A 26,509-nucleotide genomic window follows, 5' to 3' on the forward strand; every position below is an offset into this window, starting at 1 on the left:
GTGAAGAGAATACAATGGGAAGTAAACAGTATGTTGCTGCTGCTGCTGCAGTGCCTTTCACTTTAGACTTAAGAGCCTGCTGTATATTAACCTTAAAAAATCTGTTCTCAGTCTTATTCAAGCTAAACATTTTGCTGCAATGCATCACTGCATCTACTGTCCCTCTGTCCTGCTGCTCTTTCTGTCTCAGCCTCACTTCTAAATCTGCACCAAACCTGCAGTCTCTGCTTCTCAGCCCTGCCCGTTACTGCACAAGGTAACTCTATGGAGGCTCATCTTGAGTTACTGTGCCTCTTTTTAAAAAGGCAAAATCAGACATTCTGAGTATCCATGGTTGCATGACACAGCACTGCCTTGGTTTCCTTAAACAAGCAGCAAGTTAACTAGTTGGTTTCTTCTACCTTATTCCTGAAATCTCTTTCCCAAATGCAGCAAGCTGAGCACACAGTAAAAAAATAAAATAAATGGCACTAAATACTGGAAATAATCCTTCTAGCTACTGAATTAAGCAACATAAAGATTAAAAGGAAAAGAGTGTTAAATGCAAATGACCAGTAACATAATTTTGGGGGGGTCTAATATAAAGTTCTGCAAGTAAAGATACAAAAAATGCTTTTTTTTCTGCAGCATATTACATTTTTGCTTAATGTTCTCAAAGAGTTGAAGTGCATTAACTTACAAATAGGTTTAGACCTCATTGAATATATTAATTTCTCAGTCTTTAAAATGTGTGTTTTCTATATCCAGTTCCAATCATATAGGGCCTACAGTTTAAAGTACAAAAGCTCAGATTTAATGCCAGTTCCCCAGGAAGCTTTGTTAGAACTAGGACATATTTAGCTACTGCAGGTAATTTTTGCTCAGGGCATGTTAGCGTGGTAGGCTATGTATCAATATTTTTTTAACAATAACTATGTGGAGCCACGGTTTGTTTATGAATTGAATGGTCCAGGATTACATGCAGTAAAGCAGCTAAATCACATAGTTTCTAACTTGCCAAAGTGAGATCACCTGCTTCTCTGCCAGTTGTATTTATAAGAAGGCAAATTGCTAGAAAAGTTATTTTGTTTTGCTTTTTCTCTACATGATAGTATCCAATACATATCCATCTTCTTACAGCTATACAATTCTTTTCTTGCCTGGTAGAAGGTGAACTGATGCATTTTTCCCTTTGGGCTTTATCTTTTTTTTTAACAGTTCTTCCTTACTTCTTTCCCCCCTCCTCCCTACTATTGCCTATTGCTACCCATTGTTGTAGTGTTCCTATTGTCTTTCATTTTGTCATGGTGTCAGCATTGTCACAGTATGGGAGGATGCTGCCAAATGCTCACATGGTCTGTGACAGCTGTCCTTTGCAATTTTCTTGAGATCAGCATGGAAATTCTCTATGGTTCTCAGTCTGAGAGTTGTAGGGCAGACACTTTCCTTCTCATTCATGGTTTTGCTATCTTGGCATAAAACTAGAGTAAAACAATGGTGGTCATAACCCCATATTTTTACAAAGAATGTAATTATCATCCTCAGGGCATAAGTCAGATACTGACTCATAAAGGTTAAGAGGAAATTTTCCATATAAGCAGGTTGTACCTTCCTTTGAAGAAACATTATTGCCATTGCTAGAAGCAAGAGATTGGTTTTATTCAATATTTCATGTTATCAGCAACTAACATTTATTAAATGATTATGAAATGACTACATCTTATATTAAATTTGCATTGAAATCTGGAAGTCTCTGATAGTGGCCAAGGATTAAATAACCCACCAAGATTTTATTTTCAGTGGTAAAAATATCCCTCCAATCCAAGGCAGAAGACTTGAAAACAGAGTTGTGTTATGAAACTTGCACTTATTTTGATCCTCTTATAACTCTTCTGCAACGTAATAAACAAGTTCAGTCTTCTAGGACTGTCAAATGGAGATTATTCAACAACACCCTACCTTCACACAAATATATAAATTTAAACAGAGATTTTGAATTAAATCAATTTATTTTACAAATCATCTCCTATTCCCTGAATAGAGCTAAACGAGTGTTCCTTATCTACTGTAAGAACAGAAAGTTTAAAATGTGGCAGGATGAAAAAAATGTCCTTATTCTTTTGCACCAAAGTATTTATGATTGTTTCTTAATAAGAGTGAGATGGAAGAGAAAAAAAGGGATGACAACAATGACTAGTTAGGGTTATCCTTGAATTTTGGTGAAACATGTATTTTTATGTTCTATGAGAGATTGGTGAATTTGTTTTGTTTCTTCTCTTTTAGAAAGTATTAGTTACCATAGCAACTGCTATCTAACTTGACATATTCTCTGATACTTCAGAGATGCAAAGAAAAATTTTAAGAGAAACATTGTAATTAGTCTGTACGGTTTTTTTTTTTACTTTAAGGAACATATATTACATTTATTTTATGTTACAGTATTGTACGTGAAAGCTACAGAGTGGGTCTGTAATTCAGTTAATGATGTGACTTTGGAGAAGGGAAGTAAAAGGTGATGGATTTAACTTTTTAATGGCATAAGATTAATCACATGAGATTCTTTTTAGTTACAGTGCTGGGGCAGCCCCTGGGGAAAAACCTGGAGCGTTGAGGCTACATTTGCAGTTGGTGTAAACTAGGGGAGGTTCACTGAATTCAATGCAGTTGTGTACATTTGTGCCAGCCTGAAAACCTCGCCCTTAAGTGGTTGGGAAGCCAACAGGGTTTCTGGGTTAGATGAAGGGACTGAGATCACAAGGCCTGTAATCTGTTTCTGAAGAACACAGATGCAGTGTGTGATTGTGGAAAGAGTCACTGAGGCTTAGAAGCACAAACAGAATTTAGACATCTAACTCCTACGGAAATCAATAATCTTAAATACCTTTAATGAGGTGGGTCTTAATCTCTTGGCCTAAATTGGTCTAATAAAAGATGTTACCAAAATAAAAGAAACCTTGCTTCTCACATATTTCCTGAACCATCACAGCTACAACAACTCTTCAGACTCTATAAACTAGGGCTGATAAGGCATCTATAAATTTTCCTGGTTTCCGTTTCCCATGATTCACAGACCCTAAGCCTAAAAATATTCCTAACTTTATCTCTGACTTCAGAATTAAACCACTCTACTCCAGCACCTCCATTCCCAGAGCCTATCAAACTCCTTGCTAAACTGTAAATACTATGAATCTTTTAAATGCAATCTGAATTAGATTATTTTAGATGCTTTGTAAAACAGGACAGTGAAAACTGTTTGTGTGGTTCGAGAGTGATAAAATACCTGTGGGGTAAATTTATGAGTTATTCTGGTTTTGCTTTTCATGTCACGTACAGAATTGCCTCTCAACATCTATAACATATATATCTAGAAGCAAATTACTGATGTTCACTGTCTTCCCCCTCAATGAACTGGCATTTCTTCTCTAGCTTAATACCTCAAAGAAAATAAAACAAACTACTTTACCATGTCTGTATACTTATATAAAAATCAGGGTGTGAATGAAGCATCATTAAAAGGTTAATACCATTTTTTTTATACTTCAGGAACCTACGTTTCACTGCTCCTGTCACCTTCACATTCTAATCCTGCTTTCGAGCTGCTGAATAAACAGGCAGAAGATTATCACACAGGGAACATTCATGTGTAAAATGAAATTCCTATTAAAGTTCATTGCTTCAAATGAAATATGCTTTGTAGCATTTCCTGTAGAGATTCCCACTGAGTTCTGTCATGATATGCTGAAATCCAGGCTTTCTTCTCTCAGCCTTCTTCATAGCCCTTGAAGAATGTGATATTTTTGGTGATGTTTTGTAAAGTCTGACAGAAGAAGCCAACAATGGTTTCATTATTTAAGTGTCTATACTTATACTTTTAGTATGTTATATATTTAAATTAGTGTCTAAGTTCTTTTAATCAATGTCTGTATGCCTGGAGATCCTTGCCTTCTGTTCCAGTTACTTTACATATTAAAAAGAGGTCAGGTGGTATAATCTGAATCTAGAAGTACCAGATCCAGCTACCAAAGGACTGCCCAACCGAAGGAACAGGAGAGAGATTGGTCCTTGCTGGACAGCCAGAGACTTCTTGTAAGGGTCTTTAGCAGAGGTTCCCTACTGTGGGCAGGAGACCATATCACACAGTACTGAGAACAGCTGAGCTAGACAGAGCACCCGCTGCTGTGACTTACTCCCCAGGGGAGTCCATAGCTTGTAAGATGTAAAGGGTTGAAAGACACATCTACAGTTTTCTCTCCCTCTTCTGGCTTTCTTTTTTGTTACTTTTTATTTCAAAACATTTCCCAGGCATTCCATTTTTCACTGGAGGACAATACTTCTCAAATCTCTCTAATACAATTTCTTAGCTTCTGTGAGCTGAATTAACAGAAAACTAAAAGTATAACTTACTTCAGAATAAATTAATCAGAAAGAAAGCATCCTTCCAAGTCATTTCCCATTTTTTAGGTACTCATTGCTGGCAGATGGAGGATGAAATACTAGTTAAATCTTCTCTGGATACCCAGAGTTTTAACTCCGAAAGAAATTTTGACCACTTCATGCTTCGCCTTATGATATTTTATTTGTTACTTTACTCCTGTTAGTCAGAAATCACTCAGAGTCAAAGATTCATTTAACTCTGTGTTTGAGTGATGACTAGGTAACGTGAGCTTCTGCATTACATAATTGGCTTCCAGATGGTTAGACCTGCTTCATGCTGGAGGCTTTCAAAGGGATGATTCCTCATGGAAACTCTGGATCTCTGCAGCTCCTGAGCTTTTCCATCCAGTCTTTGAAGTCTTATAGGTACCTAAAATGTCACCTATCTCTTGTCTCTCAGATACACAAATGCATACATGTTACTAAGAAGTACTAAAAAAAACATGATTAGTTATTGTATTTTAATTATAATGTATTGCTTAATTCAGTCTCTCTTCCTGAAGTGTTATGATAGAAGAAATTATTTTGCTTTGCTGTAAAACCATTTGACCATGATGGTTTTGACATTAGATACACAACTAAAGCTGTTCGTATTTCCTCTCTAGAGCAATCAGTAAGTGGATTTAGGGTATCAGTCCCAGAGCATGAAAAAGAAATGGAATAATTCTCCATGCTTATTCAGTAGCCATCAGTATCCTGCTCTCACAATCATCCCAGCGATTGTTGTCTCATCAGGCAAAACAGGGAATAAGTTATTGCTTGGTAAAAAAGGAGTTAATTCAACTTAGCCCTGTTGGCCTTTCACAGGTGCTTCAGGAAAGCTGTAATAAAGGTTCTAAGAGGCACCCTTGTTTCCTGCAAGGGTAGAGTTTGTCAAGAGGTAGAGGAAATAAGTCATAAAATTATCTGTTTCTTTTAGCAGGTTAAATGCTATGTCTTGAAAGAATCATGCTTGGTTTAGGTGTTTTCCTTGCTAAGTCATTTCACTGGTTTATAAAACCTCCAGCAAAAGTTTCTGACTTGCTGTAGTTAATCTATTTACTTTGCTTCTCCAAGAAAGAGAACTGTTACAAGGAAATGGACACACAACCTTTATTTACACTTATTTTCACCATAGAGGGCAAGACTGTGTAAATGCTGTAGATGCTTAGCTGGTATAAATTAACAGAGCTTTATTGATATCAGTAGAGCTATGTCAGTTTATAGCAGCTGAGAATCTAGTCCAAGGAACTGTGAATGCTTCTGCTTAAGACATTTCTAATAGCACTTGTGTTTTCTAACATCTTGATATTTACAGCACAACTGCTATCACTTGCTAAATTATAAATGTCATGCTCTTTGTGGAATATTTTCACAAAAAAGGGGCGAAAGGGAGATGAATGCAAAAATAAAAACAGAGAAGATTCTGATTATTCTCTAATTTTTCTTAGTTACAGAATACTTAAAGGCTGCCTTGTAGAAACTTAGCAGATTTGCTGGAGGACAAAATTGGTGTACCTCTTCATTGGACGAGCTGTACAGTAAGCAGTGCATTTGCTCAGATTATTAAACTCCGTGTTCAGTTTATTAAGTGAGCCATCTGTATAGTTTAAATGGAAAGGGAGTAGTAAAAGTATTCTATGAAAAAGACCCTCTGCAATTTGCTTCTCTGCACATTTCCCTTAGATCCTGGAGCTGATGATTTCAGGAGAAAGCAGAAGACTCTTTGTTCTTGACATATCATAAAGGTGAGCTGGTTGGGGGCAATGGAGCTCATTTGGGACCTGTGAATGCTTTTGGATTTGATATGGCTTGTTTTTTAAAGTCCATGGCCATTACCTCAATTTGCAAATACTTGCACATTTCTTTATTCTTATTAATATAGAAAGTTTACCTCAAGTCATTGAAACTGGCTAGGTAAAGCAGATATGTTTTTTCTGAACAGGGCCCTTTATTTGTCTATCTAACAAACTTCACAGAACCAATTGAAATATCTAATAAAAGCAAAATATTTTGCTGAGAAAATCGTGCAATAGGTCAGAAGTCTGTAACCAAATTCATAGCTGGACTGCAGGGCTTTTACTTCACTGAAAGCTCAATGATTTAACCAGAAATAAATGTCTTCCAACATTTCTAGATTTCAAGGCCCTAGGCTATACGATAGACTAAGACTCTGTGGTAGAAAGAACTGTAAATCTAATAACCTTGTAATTGCACTAGATGAGTGTGTCAATAGGCAGGAGAAATATAATTTTCCAGAGATGGCACACTGGTGCAAAAGGATTTATTTGATCTCAGAAAAGCTGTCTAAATGGCATATTGACTAGGTTTTGCCAAAGTACCAATATGAAGTCATGGGCAATGACCGTTATAAAGTGATTAATATATTTTAATTCTCTACACTTGTGAGAGATTGCTGTTTTCTTTGAAGATATGATCCTTAAATCTGTAGTTGCTAAAATCAAGCCAGGCCTTGTTTTTAGTTTTCTTTATAGAATTGCTGGTGTCTGGATTGTGCTGCTTAGCAAGCTGTTGTAAAAGCAAGTACAGTTTGTGAAGTCTATTAGGAAATTTAAGTGTGTGCTTTGCTATTGTTGTAATATTTTAGGTCTACACTGAGAAATAGGAACATGCCTATATAATATGTTTAGTATAATAGCCATCTCTCAGACAACATTATGTTTCATTGGATTGAGCTTCTAAATGTCTTTCTGTCTTCTTGTATTAAGACATGACTTTTTGCTGGTTACCTGTAGTTTTGCCTTTCAAATCTTGTTAGGAGGCTGTTGTAAATTGAACTATGGTTGTGAAGGCTATCTTTTTTCTCACCTTGAACAGATTTTTTTTATCATTCATTTGGATGAGAAAGAGTTAAAATGCAAATAACATGCAGCTATTGTAGAAGGCAGCTTTTTTATTTCACAGCTACTGCTTCATGCCAGTAATGTCATCCTCTGCAGCGCTGTCAATTCCCCCAGAGGGATGGCTGCCCTCATTAACACAGTTTGGCATGTGGAGACAGGAAATAACATTTTCAAAACAGCATCAGATGAGTAGGGTTAGTTCATATAAATCAGCAGGTAGATCATAAAATTCATACTACTACTCAGTTATAAATGATGCTGGTTGTTGCTTTCACCATCCATCCCAGATTTGAGAGTATGTGTGGTGTGTAAGGCTGTGCAAAGCTTCAAGTGGTGATTCGATTCGAAGGAGATTAACCCCGATTCAGTGGCTGAATCTCTGAATCCAAATTGAATCAGGGGACCAATTTAAAGGTCTGAATCAATTCAAGGCTCTCCGAATCTTCGGAAAAGATTTAGAGAGCTTTGATGATTTGGACAGTCGCTGGTGGCTACAGCAGAGAGCTGCAGCTGGACTCCAAGCTGGTAAGTACTAGGGGTGGGGGAGGGGGCCATGTGGGGACCCCTGCCAGGCCCCCAGGCTGCTCCCACTCCAATGGCTGCCCCCCACTGGGTGCTGCTGGATGGGGGGGGCAATCCCCACTGCCCCCGCTGCCTCACACTGCATGGGGGGCTTAGCCATGAACCCCCTGACCCACCCTCACTCCACCAGGACCCATACAGGTGCCTCACCCAGGGCCAGCTCTGGTCCTTTAAGGAAAAAAAACCCAAAAAAAACAAGCCCTGGGACGCACCGCTCCTGCAGCAGCCTAGGGGCTTCGGGTGGCTCATGTTGTCAGCAGGAACAGTGAGTGTGGGGCTTTGGTCATTTTTTTTTTCTTAAAGGGCTGGAGCTGGCTTGGGGGGGCTCAGGGAGTGAGAAAGGGAGGTTGGGGGGGGCTCGTGCAGAGCCCCCCATGCAGCATGGGACAGTGGGGGCAGCAGGGATTGCCCCCCCCCCCCCCACCTGGCAGCACCCAGTGAGCCAGGCCTTTTTTTCCCTGAAGAGCCAGGAGCTGGGGCGGGACATAGGAGTGTGATTCAGCAGCTGTAATCTGTGACTGAGCAGCCTCTTCAGGATCCATTTGGCTCACTCCACTTGGAGAAGGGGATAGAAAAGGTGCCCTAAGCATAGCCTTTTTAATACAGTATTCTGTATTTCTTCCTGACTGGATAACTATGTCCAGTGGGATCACCTTTAGTGTGGTCGAAAATATGAACAAAGATGCATCACTCTTTTGGGGCCCTGGAACAGCAGGATCCTCACGGACAACCCTAATAGTGAATACCCAGAGTACCACACTGCAATTGTGGGTTCTAAACTTAGGCAACACAACATTGATGTAGCTGCACTGAGCAAGACCTGGAAAGCAGGAGATGGGCAGTTCAAATAACATGGAGGTTGCGATACTTTATTTTAGAATGGTGAACAGAAAGGCAAATGCAGAGTTCAGGGATTCAGTTTTGTCATTAAGAATGAACTCTTAAACCAACTCAATGAGTTCCCTCTCAGAATTAATGAATACCTCATGACTCTCTGTCTTAAACTGGAGGGGAGCTAATATGCCTCTGTCATCAGTGTGTATGCCCTGATGAAACCAAGGAGGAATTCTACACCAACCTTGACCAAGTCCTTTCTGACATTCTGGAGGGAGACAGACTTATTCTTCTCAGTAATTTTAATACCAGTCAGAAGGGACCCTAATCTCTGGAATGGAACCATTGGCAAGGAAGGAGTAGGAAAGGTCAATTCCAATGGCATCCTCCTCTTGACCAGACATGTGAAATGTGAATTTACCATCACCAACACCCTGTTTCACCAGAAAAGCATGCACAAGCCATCATGGAAACACCCATGATATAAGCACCGGCATGTGATTGACTATGTCCTTATCTGTGCCTGGGATTGCAAACATCTCCACATTCCCTGAGGTATGCTAGGAGCTTATGATTCCCGGACTGATCACCAACTTATCTGCTCAGTTATGTCACTCAAACTGGCTCTAAAACAGCAGCTGCGGCAGAAGTAATTCCAACAAAAGATTAACGTTAAAGGACTCAAGGAGCCAATCAAGTGGGAAGGGTAGGCGCCGGGCCGGAGCCAACCAAGTGAGACCTCTTCCACCACTGCCATGACAATAAAATGATGAATTCCAATCATCAACACTGAAAGAATGTCAGCAGCATATGGGGGTGCCCTCAAGGCCACTGTCATCAGTACCTGTGAAGAGACACTTGAATTCTCTACTAGGAAAAAACAAGACCAGTTTGACGAGAATGACAGAGTCATTCCAAGAATTGATCGACTGCAAGCACAAGTCCTTGTGACTGGCTGACATCCATGATACGTGTGGCTTCTTCAGTGTCACCAAAGCCACCCTTGAGACCTAAGGATGGAGGACATCTGATCAAGAAAAGGGAGCCATCAATGCCCATTGGTAGGAGCATTTTGAAGACCTTCTCAATCAAGACTATGCTGTTGATGAAAGTGTTCTCAACTCCATTCCACAACACCCAATCAGATATGATCTCAAAATCCCTCCAACCCTTGACAAGCTGTGGAAAGTCACCAAGCACATGAAGAACAACAAGGCACCTGAAGCTGATGGAATCCCCACTGAAATCTTATAACAGAGAAGAGCTTCATGCCCTTATCTTAGGATCTGGAATGATGATGAAATCCCAAATGACTTCAGGGACACCATGATTGTGAAAATCTTCAAGAAAGGAGACCAGTCAAATTGTGGAAACTACAAAGGGATCGTCTTGCTGTCCAGCACAGGAAAGATCATTGTGAGACACATTCTGAACCATCTCTTTCCACTTGCTGAAGAGTCCATCCTGCAATCTCAGTGTAGATTTAGGGCAGCTCTGCCCTGGCTCCAGACATTGCTGTCACCACTGCAAGATCGCAGCCCTGGCCCCAGAGCAGCTCCTCACCTAGCCACGCACCCTGCCAGTGCTGCTGGGGCCAGTCTCCATGGAAACCCTGGGCCTGTACTGTCACAGGGCCACATGATAGGCAGGCAGGGGCATATAAATATTAATTTTCCAATTTTTTAAGGGTCCCATGGGCTGCATAGAATGGCCTGGCAGGCTGCATCTGGCCCTCAGACTCCATTTTGCCCACCCCTGCTCTAGTCCATACCCTATAATAATACGTAACTTTAACACTTTTTGCTGTATTTACACGTGGCTCTGGTAACCAGGCCAACCACTTTTCTGTGGTGTGAATAATGAAAATTACAACTTTTGGTAACAAGGATTTCTTGTCCCCTTGCTTTAACTTCATAGAATGTTACTTCCCACAGTGTGGATATATTTCCATTAAGTTTCTTAGGTAAGAAGTTGAAAATAAGTCTTCTACAGCAAAACTACATCTAATACACTTAGTTACATCAGTAACTACTATTAATATCTTTAAGCAAAAGCTTTGTTTGGACTTTCTGTATTAAGGCCCTCATGTATAATGGCTCTTGCTTTTTAAAATTTGATTTCACTTCATTAATTGCTTCCTTTACTTTGTCGTTACATCTGCAAAGGTTCGCTCTGTGGTCACTTGCAAATGGTTTGGGGGCCTTCTGCTTTGTTCACTTTTGCAAATTGGCCAAGGCCCCTTGAAAATGTCTGAGGCTAGCAACTCCTTGTTCTGGAACCAGGACTACATTCTTGAGGGAATGAAGATGTAGCAAAGTAGTGATGGTACTTATGTTCTCCCCAAAATGTTGCCTGCCTAATCCTTAGCCCTTCCCCTTTACTCTAAGACTCTTTCCTCCTGTTCTTCCTACCTCTTTCTCCCCTCTCTTTTCTTCTTCTTCCCCTCTGTTTTCCTTGATGCCTTAATCAGGTGTCTTAGCACTCCTCTTTTCTCCTGTATCTTCCATCTGTGCAGTACTATTCTGTGCACCTCAGAAAATGATGTAGCAAAATTGGAAAAGGTACAGCAAAGGGCAACTAAAATAAACAGGAGTATAGAGCAGCTGGCATAACAGGAAAGATTAAAAGTCTAGGACTCTTCAGTTTAGAAAGGAGAAAGTTGGGTGGGGGTATGATCATTGGATCCTAGAAAAGTAGGGTAGGAAGGGACCTCATGGGGTATTTACTAGGGGGGGATCAGAAGGGTTTGGGAGAGACCTTGTTTCCCTTAGCTCCCCGTGGCATAACAGGGAATAACGGCCATAAATTGTTGGACAGCAGGTTTAGATTAGACATCCGTAAGAACTACTTCACCATCACTTGGTGCCTGGAGCACAGCAGCAGGAACACTGGGGAGCCAAGCAGTTCTCATGGCAACAGTGGCTGTGCCTGGAAGCTGTGTGCTGGTAAGGGCTGGGGCTCTCCCCTGCACGAGGGTGGGAACACAGCATGCGGCCCTGGTGGGAGTGGTTGTGACTCAGGCCTCATGAGAGCACAGCAAGGGCAGCCGCAGGCTGGGTGAGAAGCAATTAATTGGGGGGCCACCTGTGGGCTGGATAAAATTGCCCTGAAGACCGGATCCATCCTGCAGAATGTATTCTCCTTGCCCCTGCTCTAAAGGATCTACTTGTACCATCACAGAAAGGATACTGGGTTAGGTGGACTGTTGGACTAGGTGGACCAATATGGCATTTCAGATGCTTTTAACAGCAGCACTCCTATGCTTTTCTATACTTCTGGGATGCTGCGTCAGTACCAGCTGATAATCAACATTCCACTATTCTTCTTAACGTGTTAGATGCCAAGAATGAAAGGGACTCTAGCTATATACAGTTCATGTTACAATTAGGTTTGGAAAGAGTTTCAGATGCTACATGAAGCAGAGACATGGAAGTAGTATCTTTTTTTTTAATTCCTTCTTATCAACGCCAATAACTAAAACACCAGCGTTATCTTACCTTAGTAAAAGAACGTAAAATAGATCAGGGCATGCCAGTAGTATAAGCATGCTATGTTTAACATCTCATCCTAATATTTGTTTTGATGTATTTTGCTTGCTTATGCTGTGCTGATCTATTACATCCTCTTGATAATTGGTAAGATCTCACCTGGAGTATTATGTCTGTTTTGTGACAATGTTTTAAGAAAGAAGTGGAAAACCAGAGGAAGATCTAGAAGAGAGCAATACAAGTAATCAGAGGTCTAGAAAATGTACTATAGTAACTATATAAGATAGCAAAATTATTTAAAAATATATTATAGTAACTAATATTATAGTAAATATTAGGAACTGTCAGAAGAATTGATGGTGTTTAATCTAGAAAAGAGAAGATGGGGAGGAGTGGATTGATAATGAAAAGGACAGGATGAGACATAATGGGCTTAAATTGCCATAAGGAAAATTTTATTAGGAAGAACTTTCTAAATATGAGAGTGGTTAACCCTTGGAACAGATTACTTTTTTAAATGCAATTTAAAAGGTTTGTCTTTGGATGCTTTATGCAATAACAATTCTGTCTTGAGAGGGTGATAAACTACCCACTTCTTGAGATACTTCCAGCTCTATCCTTCTATGATCCATTTCCTCTCTGGCTCTTAACATCAACTAATACCATTTTTTCCATCTGTTGCTATTCCCAATACTTAAAGTATAACTATACCTTCAAATTTGAAAGCTACCACTTAGAGCTTCTGAGATGTTAGCAAAAAGTGTGTCATTTGAGAGATCCTATCTTTTTGGCCTGAAATTTAAGATCTCTCTTGTGTGATAAATCAGTTCACTTTGCCTTAATTTTAATAGATATTTCCCAAAGGATCTCTTAAAATGAACTGTCTGTATCAATATATTTCATTGTTTTCCACTGCACATGAAGTTGTGTGCAGTGGAATAGTTCCAGGATATTATAAGGCTGCTTGTTTTCTTCTAGAGACTATTTTTGGGTACTAGTATCCAATAAAGCCAGTTTAATCTTTTATTTATGTCCACAAAAAAATAGAAGAAAAAAGTTTGAAGAACTTTCGTAAATATGTGAAGCAACTAGAATAAACACTGATGGAATGAGAAATAATGAAAGAAAGATTGTCTAAATGTCACACATCTGTTTTGAGAGGAAAACAGTGTTTTTCTTGTAGAGCTGTTTGGCAGATCCTCTCATCATGCTACTTCTGTATGTTATGAAGGTTGTTACAAACTGAAGAACTGACTTTTAACAAGTTATGTGTATTCTACACTGGTGATAATTGCTGTCGTGGAAAAGATTTCTGCAGTACCTTGCCTGTCTTGTTTACTAAGTTCACATAGACAGCAATCGTCACCACATATCACAAACCTTTGCAGTACACCAAACAAAAAAATGTTGTTGAGGTGTACAAACCTCTAAATGAATCTTAAGGACCTTTTCTGTAAATCATAGCAAAATTGTTTAAAACATAAAATGAGTGTTGACAATGCCCCTTATGATACATCTTTGTTTAAACACTTAGTGTGCGTGTATAAGGCCTTCTAAAGATAAGTTGCTTGCAGGACAAGGATACTATCTCCCACCTGAGTGTTGCAGCATGTTCAAAATGACAACAGCACTGTACAACTTGAAGTGCAATTTAACATTTTGACAGAAAAATCAAACAACTGTTGAATCTCATTGCTTTCTTCAAAAATTGCATACGTGAATCATTAGCACCTTTAACAAGTTGGCAGTTCTCCAAATCTATTTGGTCAATAACTCTCAGCTTCAAACAGAACTGCACTAATTTCTTTCAGGGTCTTGATGGTGTGCATCTCACAAAACTGTTGAGCACATTCACAGAATCTTTTACACCACAAGAACACATATGGTGTGTTTCCTATTTGTGAATTTCTCTGATATTAACACTTTGTCACAACTCTTAACATTCTTTGAATGTAGTGTTTGTGTGGAAATGTAGATAAATTGTTGGAAAGGGAACACAGAAACTGGCAGTCTTTGACAAACTCTCCCTCTGCATTTTTTAAAGTTCATAACCCAGATGTTTACTGCACAGTATTCTTCTTCATGTTGTTAATGGATAATAATTCATGCCTTGTATATTAAATGCGTCACTTAAAATATGTGAATTTATTTTACATTTATCTGTACTTCTGCATATATATAGTAATGTATTGAAAATAAATTGTGTGGGCAGCCTTTTGGATGTTTTCCATAGACCAAGGCCTGAATTAGTCACACAAGTCATAGATCCATTTTTCAGTCAATTTCTGAAGCACAGAAGCTGAACTGGATTTGATGATGATAAGCCCTTCAGTTTCCGTGATCTTTAAATGGGGAAAGGCCATGACAGGACAGACTTCTCTTAGGATAGAATAGAGCTAATGCTCTATTCACCCATAGACAGGTGTCAGTATTTTAAATTACTGTATGTACGGTAACTTGGACTTGTTTTGCATTGTATGATAGATAAAGAGGAGAGCTGCTGGGTAGGGCAATGCAAAGCTAACAACTTGGGGGTGTTTGTTACATTTTTAATGAAGTGGTTCTTTTTTATTCCTAAAGAACACTTTCTATTTCAATGAATTGAGTTTAGAAGGAATTAAATACAAGAAAGAAATGCAAGGTTCCAAAAAATGTCCTGTCTTAACTAACATGCTAATAGCAGGTAGCCTTAAAATAAGAATCTATCAGGCATTTGTAGAGAACAAAGCTTACAACAACCTGAGTATATGTGGATACTATGGGCAACATCTGTATTTTTATTAATATGCTTATATATCTGAGGCTTGTGGTATGGCTAGCTCTAAGGACCACTCTAAAGAGTAATGTCAGAGTGAACTGTGTCGTTTTGACTCCTCTCTTGCTCACTCTCTCCCCTTAGGCACTCTTCTGTCAAATGACAGGCCTGCATCTGTACTCAGGATCTCTATTCATCTCCTGAAGGAGCTGAGTACAGTACAATATCAAAGTACAATATCAAAGTCAAGTGGCACTGTCACTGAACAGGCTCTACAGAATACTTTCTTTTCCTCTGTCCTTATGACAAGGTATTTAGCAGAATTTAGATTCATTTGAATCTGACAAGCTGTGCTAGGAGCACCTCTGCTATGGTCTTGACCTTGTGACTGCTGGGCTGTCAACTGTGCACTTTAGTGCCTGCATCACCCCAATCCTGACAGAATAAGTAATTGATAACAAATGAGAGGGAGATAGTGGCTCCAAAGGTGCACTCTGTCGACAAGTAGGACCTAAATAATCTTAGTTGCCTGGGTGGTGTCTAGAGCTGTGAGCACTTCCTGGAAGCATCTGTGCCATCAATTGCCACTGATTTCAGTGGGAATTGTGGATGTTCAGCACCATTCAAGGTCATGGATACAGAACAGCAAAGTGCTGGTGCAGCACAACAGCAAATTTTGGAGATAACTTTCTGAATTTTTTTGCAGCATACTAATCCATTCAGCAGTAATAAATCAAACCGTCTAATGCAGTGAAGGGTTTTTTCAGCATGATAAATCCATGCCTGCTGGAATATGAACCAGGGACTTTTGGAACTTAAAGCTAGAATTTTGCCATATAAAAAAGACATGTCAGTAAGTGCCAATAATAGTACTTCATCTCTGAGTACTGTCGGTGGGAGGAAAACAATGTACTTATGTTACAGGGGTGGGCTAACAAAAACAGGACGCGTTTCAATACTGACAAGTGCAGGGTGCTGCACTTGGGCAGTAGTGACCAGCAGCACACTTATAAGATGGGAAACTCCCTTCTTGAGAGCATGGAGGCAGAAAGGGATCTTGGAATTATTATTGACTCCAAGATGAACATAGGCCGACAATGTGAGATCACGGTTGGCAGGGCTAACCGGACCTTCTCATGTATCCACAGCTGCATCTCAAGCAGGGCCAAGGAGGTGATCCTCCACCTCTACAAGACACTGGTCAGGCCACAGCTGGAGTACTGCGTCCAGTTCTGTGTGCCCCACTTGAGGAGGGATGTGGACAATAATGAGAGGGTCCAGAGGAGGGCCACCCACATGCTCTGGGGACTACAGGGAGAGACTATGATGAGAGACTGCGGGACCTAAACCTGTTCAGCCTTCACAAGAGAAGGCTGAGGGGTGACCTGGTGACCATCTCTAAACTCACTGGGCGGGACCAGAAGGGAGAGATCTTGTTTCCCCTAGAGTCCCCTGGCATAACAAGGAATAACGGCCATAGGTTGTTGGGGAGTAGGTTTAGATTAGACATCCGTAAGAACTACTTCACTGTCAAGGCAACAAACTTCCAAGGGAAGTGGTGCTGACTCCTACCCTGGGGGTCTTTAAGAGGAGGCTTGATGCCTACCTAGCTGGAGTCATCTGAGCCCAGTTTTTCTCCTGCCCAGGCAGGGGGTTGGACTTGAAGATCTACAAGGTCCCTTCTCACCCTACTTCTATGATTCTATGACTCTATAGTTTGCAGTGTATGTGAAATCCAAAAAGCATGTTTTCAACCCACTGGAAACCCCTTTTCAGAAATCCTTGGAGAAAATAAATGGCACTTGAAGTCTCATAAACCCAGAGCCAGTGATGAAGCATGATTAGCTGTCTCAAGGAAGTTTCAGATGCACCACACACAAATTATAATAGCACAAAATACTGCTGCTGCTAAACAGTGTGCTAGTTATTTTTTTTTTTGGGCCATTTAGCTATCTTAGTAGCAAAAATATTTGAGTTCCAGAAAAGGAAAACATCTAAATCAAAACACATTTGCTAATAAAATAAGTTCTACTAAAGTAGATATAATCCTTTTTTGAACACACATTTTAGATGGTCATCCTGAAAACCCTTATGAACATACTTAATTTGAAACCTCTCAATTCCCATGTTGACCTTAGTGGATGCAAGACTATTATATAGATATCTATAATCTTGTATAATATATTTGCATAGTTTTCTTTTGCTTGAGTAATAAATGTTACATTCCACCTCTGTCTTTGACCAGCTTTAGACAGATACTATAATATCTCTTTTAAAAGAGAGCTGAAGTACTAGGGTTAGTATCAAGACATCTGTTACCTATTTTGAAGTTATGGCTGAGTGATTTGCACAGTTTCATTTTTACATCACCCAGATCTGTACTCAGAGGCATATCTGAACTTATGTGGTCATAAAAATGTATAAAAATGGCTCAGAGCTAAATTAGATCAATCGAATCATCACTCACCCTTAATCCTGCCTGTGGAGGGTGACATGATGAGAATAGTTTGGGAGACAGACTATAGCAGGACTCTTGGTGCACCTGAAAGGCAGCTTTCAGGTGTCATGGGCGGGTGGGGGTTGATGAGAGACTCACCTGACCAGAAGAGACTCAGGCTTGAGCTATATAACCCCAGATCCTGAACCAGTCAGGCAGTCTAGCTCTGTGAGCCACAAGGAGATAGGAGCTTCTGGCAGCAGAGCAGGAAGTCTCCTGAAAGAGCTAGGGTAAGCCTCTTTACAGGCCTGAGAAAAAGGATTTATCACTGGGACAGAGAGGGAATGGTTCCATGTAGGCAAGTGGCCTTTATTTTTTGTTAGTGCTCTTGTTTGTATTACAAGCCTCGATCCCTGCTCAAGGCATACCCATACAATCTCCCCAGTCCAGGGAGAGTCTGAGGTGAGGGAACCAGAGAGTCCCCCCAGGCCAGGGAGAGGGCAGAAAAACCCAGAGGGTCCAAGAGCCCAGGGAAGGCTCAATGACAGGAACATCAGTAGTGGTAGTACCTGCAAGCTTGGGGTATGGTATAGGGGCAGGCAGAGCCAAGCAATTAGCCTTTAAGGGAATGGCTGAGAGGGCCCGTTTATCTCCTGTACTGAGTAGAGACTAGTGGGGTCTGGGAGGGACCAGTTGGTTATTTAAATCACTAAGGGTCACTTTAAGGCCTGTGGGCAGCCTTCCTTCCCTAATCTTTAGTAAGAACAAGGTGTGGTGGGTGAGTAATCAAGGAAGAACTATTTTGGAGTAGGAACAATGCGGCCACCAGGGGGCATCATAGTTGCCTCTGTCTTGCCACACAGGCACTTACTGTTGTAAAGTACACATTTGTCCACCAATAATACCTCAGTACTTTGGCAATGGGAAACAAATGGTTTTCAGGATTCATTGTTCTACGTTAAGACTAAAAGTTTCCTTTTCAGTGATGAGTCTACTAGAATTGATTAGCATTTATGTTTGTAAATGTTATATTTACTACTACATCTTTCTACTTCAACTCTTTTGTCTTATTTTTTAATGAATTGATATATGTTTTCATTTCTTTGAAAATGTTAAATAACAGCTCCTCATTAAAACCTATTGCTTCCTCTTTCCCCTCAATAGATTTACATCTGAAGTCATACATAAAGGCAAGAGAACAGGCCTTATGAAGAGAGGCTGAGAGCCACGGGACTCTTTAGCCTGGAAAAGTGCAGGCTCAGGGGTGACTTGGCCAGAGCACCCCAAGGGAAGACAAGAATGATTGGTCACAAACTCCTGCAAGACTATTTTAGGCTGGAAAAACTTCTTCGCTGTCTGAGCCACCAAGGCCTGAAACAGACTCCCCCCAGAGGTGGCACATGCACCTACTCTGGACACTTTCAAGAAACATTTGGACATGTATCTTGCTGGATCGTTTGACCCTAACTGACTTCCTGCCCCTTGGGCAGGGGGCTGAACCCAATGCTTTTATGAGGTCCTTTCTGGTCCTAATGTCTATGACTTCTGTAAGCTTATTTAAATAAATTGTGTATGACTTCTAGTGTTATGAAAACCATACTGCACAGATTATCAAACCTAGTGCATAGTTTATAATATTCTCTGAAATACTGCAACACTTGTAAACAAAGAAATTAACTATGTGGGTGAGAGACTGTGAATCCTATATTAAAGGATTTAACTATGTGATTCAGAGCTTCAGCATATCTTTCTTATCTGTATCTGTGTATGTATGAATAGCTAAATCTGAATTTAAATACTTACAGGATTATAGTTGCTAAAGGTAGTCTTGGGAATTAAGCACTCGGAACTGTAACATGCTTTGTGAAGTTGGGTTTCTAGACTAAACTGTGCAAACTTTGTCTATAAAAGCCTGTTTCTGTACTTTAGCCCTTTAACTTCTTTGGGTTGTGGGTACTGTTTCTCATGTCCCCAGTAAATGGGACTCTCATCTTGGTTTGGGCCTCTAGATACTACCATAAAAAACTGCAAATCATGCATTTATTTCTACAAAGCCTTTATTCACAAGCTACTATGTATTACAAAGGGAGAGAAGCTGGATGAGGTATTGGACTAATAATGGGCCACAGGAGTTTATTGAACAATTTATTTAAAAAAAAAATGAAAATGGACTTTTTCTTTCCTTTGAAATTTTCTAAAATGCAGAGACTATTAAAAACAAACAAACAAAAAAAGCAAAAACTCAAAAAACCGCAAACACGCAATAACTGTTTTTGCTTTATTTTGTATTTGGTTTTCCTTTTTACCTCAATGTTTTGAATTTATGTTTGAACACTGAATGTTTTGTCCAGCCTCTGAAGATTTTAGTTTCAGTTTTCTGAAAAAAGCTTGATATTGTCATGTTTCTTCAAAATTGTTTTGTCAAATGTGAGGTTTCTGTATTCTTTTACTAAGCCCATGTTTCTTAAGGGTTTTTTTCTCTTTCTTTTTTTCTCATTTTCTTTTTTGTTTTTTTTAATTTTTTAACCTGAAATAGCAATCATCAGTAACGTGATTGGAATAAAACTCTTTCTAATACGTTTGGAAAAAAAAAAAACAACTTCACAACTCACATTCAGAAAATGAAATCTAGAAACACACTGTACAGCTAGGAAAGAAAAGTTTGCTAATTAATTATAGTAATATAAATAAATACCCTTTTCTTCACTTATTTTCATACATGAAGTGGTTTCATAAGCCAAAGTTGCAGTACAGGTACAGGGAGCTAGGAGACTTTGTTTCTATTCCCAGTTCTGCCAGCAGCCTAAAGGGTGACCTCAGGCAAACAGGCAAGCCACTTCACCCAACTTTATTAGGTTTTATATCATGTTTATTAGAGTTTTATGGCACAGGTGGTCTCTTTAAATGTATTTTGTGACATTCTCTGGAGGCTACCACAATTCTGCTGCTAATATTGTACCATTATTTTACTTTTTAATAATACCTGTATTTTTTAATGAAATGTCTGCTCATGCAGATTCTCAAGGACTTCAGCTGTGAAAAGATGATGAAAAGATTGCTCAGAGGAATTTGTATTAATAGGTATTGGTAAAAGCTTCATGAGGTTTAGACCATCCACATTTGATAGAACAGAAAATACCATGGGAGGAGAGATAGCAGAGAAGAAAATTAAATTCATTTGTTCAGATGATAAAAACAATGTGATAAATATATTTCTTAAATCCAAGACAGTCAAGAAAGGGTTATAAAAGTCAAAAGTGTGTTCCCAGCTATGCTTTTCTTACTACAAACAAAGTCCTAAAAAGATGGACAAACAAGGATTTTACATGACTTCACTGAGTAATGTTACTTTAATGTAGTCCCTGAAAAGTTGATTTAAAACTTATGCAGATAAACTGGCCGTATCTGTTGATTTGCTAGGCTCATTGGGAAGTTGTCCTTTGTAATGATAAATAATTAAATAACATTAACCAGACATACATGGTAATGGGAGTAAGTTTCTAGCAGTCATTAGGATAAGCAAAATTATTGCTTAAGTTGCTTGATTGGCTTTGATTATTATGATTGGGCTTGAAGTACTAAATGATATCAGTCAGGTAGCTGAAGCTTAGCAGACCCACGTTTGCATTTGCATATGTATAGTGAAGGTCACATTAGTGGAATGTACAAAGATATTTAGGTAAGAGTTGTTTGCATCATTTAAATAATTATTAGCAATTTAAATAAACTCATAAACATATGCATATAGGTTTTAATAGATTTTTTGACTATTCTTCCTTTTTAATGTATTTTTATTAATTCAAATGCATCACATTAATTGATGTTAAAGGGCCTCTTACAAAAAGCCTAAGAAGCGTATGAGGAAAATGGATATTCCCTTCCATCAGCAGGATTCTGAAAACGGGGTTTTCAATGGCTTAGTGAATTGAAAAACTTATTTTAAAAAATCGTGTAGACCCAAACAACAACAACAATAAAAATAATAAACATTTGTTTCTTTCTTGTCAAGATGTGGAGGTTTGAAAGATTCTCTGCAACCAAAACACATTTCTTCCTTTTCAACTTATCCTTCTTTAATTTAAATTTTAGGTGATTGTTTTTAAGTGAAAAAAATGTTGAAATATTTCATTTTAGTTGTTTTGAGAGAACTTTGCCATTGACTGAAACAAAAAGAATAAATTGACAATGATTGATGAATTGTTTCAGTCATCCCAAACACTCATTTTTGGAAAAGAAATTTTGTCCACCTCCAATTGCAAGTGTATCATATGTGCCTCTATATGACAACTATTGTGCTTGTATCAATCTGTACCACTCTCATCATATTTATTCTGGCAGGGGTACAAGTATGACATTTCCTTAAGTCTCTACATGAAGCAGGAGTTTCTACAACTGCTTCAGTTAGTGATGCACAAAGGCGTTAGCAGAAGCTAAGCACAGGATCTAGACTTTTTATTTATTTGCTGAAATTGGGCCAGATCCTCACCTAGGGTAAGTTATCATTGCTTCATGAATTGCAGTAAATGTATGCTAGTTCTGTCAGATGTGGATCTAGCAAATGGTATATCCAAAGGTGAATATTTTGTGGAACATTTGAGAAGAGAAATGTTTTCCAGAAAAAATAAAATATAGTCCTACCCTGCTTTCATATTCATCTACTTATGGCTCTTTAAAAACAGTATATTGCATTCATTGTATAAAATTGAATTTTTAGTTTAGAAATCTTTCTATGAAGATTAAGTTTGGAATTGACTGAGTTATAACCCTTTCAAAAATTGAATGCTATTACAGTATTGAATAGTATACAGTATATTATGCATGTCTTACCTTAAAAATAACAGACCTACATATGTACATACAAAGTTAAACTACCCATATAGGAAACAGTGAAAAGTCCTTTCTTGTGCACTTTGTGGGCAGGGTCCATAAGCTCCAAGGAAAAGGGTTCTTGCTTGGTAATCTAAATTACATAGATAGGACCTTCAGTTGCCCTATGAGCAAAACATTACCCTGGAATTTGTGTTCCCAAACTACTTTAAACTAGAGCAGTAGCTTAATCTTCTGGCACTGTGGAACCTATAAGCAAAACAGGGCTGGGCTATGGGCTTGATCCTGAAGGCAAGTCGATCTGCAGGCTAGATTTGGAATTGGGGTAGTGCACTGGCATAGCCTTGGATGCTGGATCTGGCTGCAGAGCAATCTTATTTTTGCCCCCTACCTCAGAACAATCTCAGAACCACATTCTGGGCTGGCCCTGCATGCCAGGCTGAGAAGACTGGTGCACATTAATATAAAACAAAACACATCTATCTGGCAGCCCGTTGCATGGGGGAGAAAGATAGAATGCAAGACAGAGCCATAGCATATAACAACAGCAGTTATGCAGCTGCATGACAAATAAAAACGCTAATTGGAAATGACTCAAACTTTTACGATGTTGCAATATACAGAAAATATTTGCTTAGACAAAGTCTACAGTATAACAAAAAGCTATGCTGATTTGCTGCAATTTACTTTAAGGCAATGACAACAAATGATTCTGAACAGTCTCCATTGTTGATGTTACTACAAAAATGGCTTGGATGTACTACCCTTACTACCCTGTGCTCGTGATCATCAATCAAACTGATGTGACTTTGGAGGCCTGGCTCATTAGCTAATGCTGAATTACAGTACTGAAAAAAATTATATACAATAAGCCATTGGTTTTACATGTGTACTCCTGACTAGGATTGAAATAAAACTATGGTAATTGCTTTATTTATGAAATCAATAAACCTGGCCTTAAAAAAGGGGGGTAGTGGTAGGGATACAGTAATGTGGAACCCTTGGCAGCAATGCTCATTTTAAACATAGCAACACATTTCTGAACTTATGAATCCAAAAAAGCTGAAATGTCACATGTTTTGGGAGGGGGGGATGGGGCTTGCAGGGGCCATTTGGCCCCTGTTGGGGAGCCAAACCCCTTCTGGAGGGGTGAACCCCTTGTGGAGGGGCCTTTGCCCTGTGGAAGGGCAGCATAATATGTATTCATGAATTCATGAAACATGTATTTAGAGTTCACTTTATTATTATGATGAGACTTGGTTTAACAGTGTAAGATATATCAATAAAACATTGTCCAGCTGATCGCTGTCTCTGTCTCTCTGTCTCTCTCTTTATAGTGGTCTTTTGTTTTACTTGTGGAGGAACATGGATTTGAGGATATTTTACAGAGTGACTTTGGAATTTTTTTTTATTGGGGATTTTTCAGTTTTCTAATAGGGCACACCAGAATTTCTGCTAGGGAGGCCAGTGGCAGGACTCTGCTTGCTCAGAGCTGGCACCTGGGACCCAGCAGGCTGTGGCTGACCTCCTGGCCAAATGGAGCTAGGAGGACATGCTTTGACAGTTCAAATTTGATGCAATGGATGAGATATATTACATTTCTGGAGGTGCAGCTGTACAATCCAGGAACACTGATGGGCATGTTGTGGGGTATACTAATTGTGGGGGTGGTGGAAATATGTTGGCAGGTTTTACATTTCTTGTCATGGCATGGTCTGGATCCATTCAGTGTGTTTCAGGCCATAGGAAGTTTGCTTCTGGTGATTAGGTTTTTCTGGTGGTGATATTTTTTTTTTTCAATTTGTTTGACATATGTACCCTAATCAAAGCATTACCTTTTTTTTTTTGAGGCGAGGTCAAGATTTGTGTACAACCTATTCCATTTTTCTAATTGAGTGCAAGACTCCTGTTACAGTCTGAACAAGCTATTCTGACCTCATTAAGAGGCACATTAAGGAGGGGCACCTTTGGAGAAGCCTGCTGCTGTGTTAATATGCAAGTACAAAGAAGTAAGCTTATAGCTATATCCTGTTTGTGCTTCTCTGCTTTCCTTTTCTAACTGCCTTCCTTTGCTGTCAAAGCTTAATGCAATTGACGGTTCCCATCTCTCACATGTTTGCGCACAGACCATTTAACATATTTGAAACTTGTTTTTCTAAAGAATGTTTTAAATGTGGGTTGTTTCACAAAATCAAGGGAATTCTTTCCATCTATTTTTTCTGTATGGTACATCTATGCAAACTCTATTAAGTACATGTTTCCTACTGTTTTTCTTCTCTCTGTAGAATACTAAAGTTTATTAATCAAGGAAAATATAATGTGATTAGTATCATCAAAGAACATAACTCATATGATGCCTCCTTCTTAACCTTTTTTATCTAGTTAAGTTGACAATTATATTGACTTTAGTAAAGTTACCGTTGGACTCAGGTGAAATTAGCACATCATCTAAATCTTATTTTAGATTAAAATGTATTGGGGGATCTAATTTCTTAACAGTTAGCTCAGGGTTGTTCAACCTCTGGCCCAGTCCTGAAATAGGAACATCAAGTCCTGGTCCTAGGCTGCATGACTCCAGGACAGCAGTTGTCCTGGGTTACTAGTGTTGTGCAAGAATCCAGGTTTTCCATTCACTGTATAAAATGGTGGGCTTCCCCTTGCTGGCTGGCAGAGGTCCAGCCTGCAAGAGGCTGCTGGGAGCAGGATGCAGGGGGCACCACGTGCAAGTTTGGGTGCACACACATGCATATGGCCAGGAATACAGACCCAGGCAGTGGTGGAGAGTAGCAGGTAAGTCTATGGAGGGGGAGCAGATTGAGGATCCCACAGTGAGGGCGGGAGACAGGGGCTGGTCCTGGAGGTGCTGATCAGCAAAGGCAGTGCATAGGGCACAGGGCTGAGGCAGGGTGGGACAGACCCTCATCCAGGGGTCACGAGGGGAGTAGCTCCTTGCAGCTACATATACTCCTGGGGAGAGGGGAATAGCAGGGCACAGCCCCCCTCCCAGGTTTGTGTGCAGGGCGGGGGTAGATGCAGGTTGCTCTCTGACGGCTTGGAGCTCCCCACTGTGCTACCTGGCCGCCTCCAGGAGGCTGCACCACAATGGTGAGGCACCCCATGCCCACCCAGCAGCAGCGGAGGCAGTGGCAGCACAGAGTTATGCCCTCTGCTGCTGCCAGGCAGGCAGGGAGCACCTTGCCATGGCAGCACATAGGGCTTCCAGGTGAACGAGGGAGCAGAGCGAGCAGCCTCTGCCCTCCCCATCAACTGCCTCTGCCCCACCCATCAACACTTCTTTGCTCTGCTCCAGCCGTGGGGGGGCATCATCTTAACCCCCCAGCAAAAAAAAAAGGCACCTATTAGAGCAATAGTTGTTTGATGCAGCCCTGCATGCTAGATCATTTCGGCACACATCTGGATCCAGTGTGAGGGGTAGGCCCTGAACGGTGGACCACTTGGTCAGACCAGAGCCAGAGGTTTGAGCTCATGAAGCTAGCAAATCTTAAATGACATCTCCTGTAACCCTTTGAAAAGACCAGAAGACATTTATTTCAGGACAGATCAAAGTATGTATTTATCATTTCCACCCTGTTGCAGGGTACTAAGGTGCCTGCTCCTTCAAGGGCAGAAACTGCCTAGAGAGAGGGCCGTAGGAGCCAGGCAGAACCCCCACAGGTGCAGGCTGCTGTGGCAGCAGGCTAATGAGGGCATTAGCCTGCACCTGCAGCTGGACAGCTGACTGGAAGAGGCAGGGCCCTGGGAACATATAAACCGTAGGGCTAGGACTAGAGTGTCAGAATCCCCAGGGGGAAGGAGCTCTCAGAGAGGAAGCTAATCAGAGATCCTTGACTTCCTCTTCTGCTTCTGGTAGGATTAAAGGGCTCCAGGAGCTGACCAGACACCCTGGCTAACAAGGCTCTTAGTGCTGGGGGGAAGTATGACTCTTTCAAATGGACAGAGCATTTCCTGAACTGCTTATATTATGTTATAGCCCAGGGGCTCATATTTTGGTTACTATTGATAGACCGGTGGATTGGGCTGAGGCTATTGGGGAAGGAAAAGGCCTCTTTGGGGGCCTACTACAGTGTTGGGGCCCCAGCACCAGGAGGACGCAGTGACAAAGGGGGTGAGCAGACCCCAGTGCCAAGGGGGCACACAGACCCCAATGCCAGGGGCATGGTGACAAAGGGGCTGCAGACAGTGTGGGCACAGAGACAGGGCTGCAGAGAGCCCAGTGCTGACAGGAGGCTGAGCAAGGCCCCAGAGAGATGATGTTTAAAATACCATCTGCAAAGCTTGGGGCATGGTAAAGGGGCAGTGGGTATTGTAA

The 26,509-nt window shown here is 40.3% G+C and overlaps 1 long non-coding RNA gene across 3 annotated transcripts in view; it reads left to right on the top strand.

Moving 5' to 3' along the window:
- LOC149867386 (uncharacterized) overlaps nucleotides 1–23,247 on the top strand; it is a 36,314-nt gene extending 13,067 nt beyond the window's left edge. The window contains exons 1-4 of one of the 3 annotated variants that reach the window (XR_016442025.1): nucleotides 1,345–3,622; nucleotides 5,844–5,933; nucleotides 6,079–6,140; nucleotides 18,517–23,247. This is a non-coding gene — a long non-coding RNA (uncharacterized LOC149867386). Of the gene's footprint in view, nucleotides 1–1,344; nucleotides 3,623–4,243; nucleotides 5,934–6,078; nucleotides 6,141–18,516 lie in introns of those variants that run through there. The other 2 variants (XR_016442026.1, XR_016442024.1) reach the window with 2 other exon arrangements.
- The last annotated feature ends 3,262 nt before the right edge of the window (nucleotides 23,248–26,509 follow it).

Source organism: Crocodylus siamensis, chromosome 4 (genome assembly GCF_052110815.1).
Source record: "Crocodylus siamensis isolate JL-2025a chromosome 4, ASM5211081v1, whole genome shotgun sequence".
NCBI lineage: Eukaryota > Metazoa > Chordata > Crocodylia > Crocodylidae > Crocodylus > Crocodylus siamensis.